This window comes from Echinops telfairi, unplaced genomic scaffold (assembly GCF_000313985.2).
Source record: "Echinops telfairi isolate 266 unplaced genomic scaffold, ASM31398v2 ScPeMD7_7457;HRSCAF=8495, whole genome shotgun sequence".
Lineage (NCBI taxonomy): Eukaryota > Metazoa > Chordata > Mammalia > Afrosoricida > Tenrecidae > Echinops > Echinops telfairi.
Genome location: NW_022111357.1, coordinates 5,648,037 through 5,651,368, shown reverse-complemented (window position 1 = coordinate 5,651,368; position 3,332 = coordinate 5,648,037). Strand labels below are relative to the sequence as shown.

General features: G+C 54.6%; 1 protein-coding gene across 1 annotated transcript in view; it reads right to left on the bottom strand.

The window, feature by feature from the left end:
* The window catches only part of POU3F1 (POU class 3 homeobox 1), a 13,037-nt gene that overhangs the window by 8,991 nt on the left and 714 nt on the right, over positions 1-3,332 (bottom strand). The window lies entirely within an intron of this gene.

Below are 3,332 nucleotides of genomic sequence, written 5' to 3'. Positions count from 1 at the left end.
GGTGGGTGGTGGCAGGTGGGTCATGGCCCTGGAGAAACAATGGGGAGCTAGGGGTGGGTGTAACAGTGTCAATGTGTTACTGTGTGTGTGTGTGTGTGTGTGTGTGTTTGAGAGAGAGGAGAGAGAAAGAGTGAGAAAGAGAGAGAGAGAGAGGCACTGATGCCATGCAGGGCTCCTGCGTGTGGCGATGTGGGTGCATGGGCATTGCTGAGGTTCTGCCGCCCGAGATGGATGGTGGCAGGAAGGAGCGGAGAGATCTAATTGCCGTGTGTGTTTGTATATACACACGCATATGTATGTGTGGGGGTGTGTGTTTAAAAAATAAGATCACACATACATACAAACACCCAGCCTCACTTTAATAATCTGAACGGAGCAGCGGGATCTGGGAGGAGCCGGGACAATGACGGGCAGGGCTGGGTCTGGCAAGCGGTTTGTGGGGTAAGTGCTTGGAAATCCTGAGAGAAGGGCACCTCTCATCGATACTACAGAGGGCGAGCGGGGCTGCTTTCCCCACCTATTCACCTGCCCAGTATCGGGTGGCTCCTGAGAGCTCAGTGCCAGCGACCGGAGGCTGCTGTCGGACTGTCAAAACACTGGCGCGCTGTGGCCCTGGGTGTTGGCAAGGCTGTTGGTGGATAATGATGAGTGTGACAGGGGAGAGACAGGACAGAGGTGAATTTCTGAGCGTGGCCGTGCGAATGGGTGGGTGGTCGATGGAGAGGAAGCGGGGGCGGTCGGTGTGCATGTGCCTGTGTGCATGTGTGTGTGGGAGGGCTGCTTCCTTTGGAAGTTAAAGTTGCCTCCGCCCTAGCCGGCACCCAAGAGGAGCCTACTGGAAGTTGGTTTGTCTGCAGCCTGAGGTGGCCCTGGCGTCTGCTGCCATGTCCCAGCTCAGGGACCAACAGAGGGCAGTCCTCCCACACGGAGGCCTCAGAGGTGGCAATCTGAGCTCTGAATGGTCGGTCACTTACTCCTGGGGCTTCAAATGTGCCAGGCCGGGACTAAACAGCTGGCTCTGGTGCCCTCTGGCCTCAGCCTCTAAGCCTCTGGCTTGATAGTGATGGCCTTTGCTGGACTTAGGAGCAGCAGCAGGGCCAGATGCCATCCTCCTTCCTTCTGTTTAAGTGTCTTTCTTGGGGCTCCTTTCGCATCCTGAAGCCCCGATGCGATAGAGAGCTCCCCATGCCCCAGGAGGGAGGGAGGGAGGCTGCCTAGGCCATCCCACCTAACAGCCTAGACGCTGTCCAGAAGTTGTTCCCAACAGCTGTCAGTGGGCAGCTTCGGCCGGGGCCCAGCGAATTCTGTGGATACTTGATTGAGTCCCGGGGTGACTATGAGGCTTGTGTAGGACCAAGTCACTTCAAACACAAGCTAGTGCATCTTCCTGGGGTGGGAGTGGGGGAGAATAGAGGTGTCTTTGGGGCACTAGGAGAGGCTGTGTCTGGCAGTGCCAGGCTCCTTGCTCAGGGTAGGGCATCTTCTAGGTTTGCCTTGATTACCAAGGAGACCACACAGTCACCTTCCTTTCCCGTGTTGGCCAACCATCACTTTGCAAATGCTCGCCTAGCTCAAAGCATTCACAGTATTGCCTGGGTTCCCTCCCCACCCTATTTCTGGAAACAGCGATGAATTTGCACACGCGGTGGCACGCACACATATTTGTATACCAACACACAGAGGTTTACACGGGGTGAGTAAAGCTCTGATTTTTGTTCAGGGGAGGAGGAGAGGGTGATGGAATGAGACAATTCCACACTTGCTGGAGAAAGCCGGGGCTTCCTCTGAAATCCATGCCAGGGGCCTTTGCCTCTCTGAAACCAATGTCTGAGGTTCTCATGAACCAGCGGGTAGTTACACCACACACACACACACACACACACACCACACCACACCACACGGTGGAGACTCCTTGATGGGGCTGTTGATCGGCCTCCCTCAGTGGTTTTCTCCGTGTGAATCCAACTTGCTCAGGTTCCTTCTGCTCACCCCTGGGCTGGAAAATGGTGGAAGCAGCTTCGGCCCTCAGGTGACCACGGGTTGGTCGTTGTACATAGTAGCTCCCGGCTGGTATCTCTTTTAAGCAAAATTCTCACACAGTGCAAGCTCCTCTTCGGTCTCTCTCTCTCCATTTTTCTGGTTTGTTTTTGTGTTCTACTCTTCAGCTGCCTCGGGTTCTTGGGAGGCCGCTTTGTTTAGTTGTTTTTGAGTTGACTTGCTTAAATAATAAACCTCCCCTCTTGTACAGGATTAAGCAGACAATTAGGAAATCAATCAATCAATTGGTGTCAGCTGCAGGCTGAGGCCACTGAAAGGCCCCCCTGTCTGCCAGTTGGCCTCCCCAACCTCAAAACCTGCTGGGGCTCCGAGCAGGCTCGGGAGGGGGTGGTGCGCCTAGCTTCTTGTTTCTATTTCAGGGCCTGGGGCTGGGACCGATGGCTGAATGAAGCCATCAGGAGGGCGGTGTGTGTGTGTGTCTGTGTGTGTGCACCTGCTTGGAAGAAGTTGCATACTTATGGGACCAGGAAGTGAGGGGTCTAGGTAGGGTGGACAATGGCTTCCCCTGTGTGACCACTGGGCCGGATTCGTCCCTAGGTTCTTCTTTAGGAAGCACTGAGGAAACCCATTGGACCAACAGCTCAGGACAGGGCAGAGACGCTGTCACCCAGGTCAGGGCGAACTGGTCACTGGGATGGACTGAAGGAGGGGGGAAATACCCGCACCAAACCAAACAGGAAGGGAGCAGTGAGGGAGACTGAGCCTTTGAAAACAGCGGCGGCCTTTGTACATGCACTGCAATTTCCCCCCAAGACAGAGGTGCAGAGCCCAGAAAGTCCCCAGAAACCACAGCCCAGTGGCACCGCCATCCTGAGCCCAGTGTCCTGTCTGACCAGCCACTTTGGGGGCTTGAAGAGCTTCTCTCTGGGCACCCCAGGCTGAGACTTGGGCAATGTCCAAGCACATTCTCACCCGGATACCACCGTGTCCCCGGCCAGGCGATTATACCCTTGGGTTTGGGCGCCATGAAGAGATGAGAGATTTTATTTCCTTCTCCACGAGAAGGAAGAATAACTGTCTTTCTGGAGGAAATATAAAGAGCTGTTTTATTATCATCTTAAAGACTTGCTTTAATTAAAACAAAACAAAACCCTTAAATGCAAAGGTCTTGCCTAGGAATCTTGGGTTTTGGACCAGGACTCCTGATCTGCCTCTCCCCACCCTGACCTTCCCCATGCTGTTGCTTAAGGCTTGAGAGGGGACTAGGCCCATGTCCCCAGGCGGTTAGTCCTCCCAGATATATCCCTCTGTGGGGGAGGCGGCTTGGGAGCTCA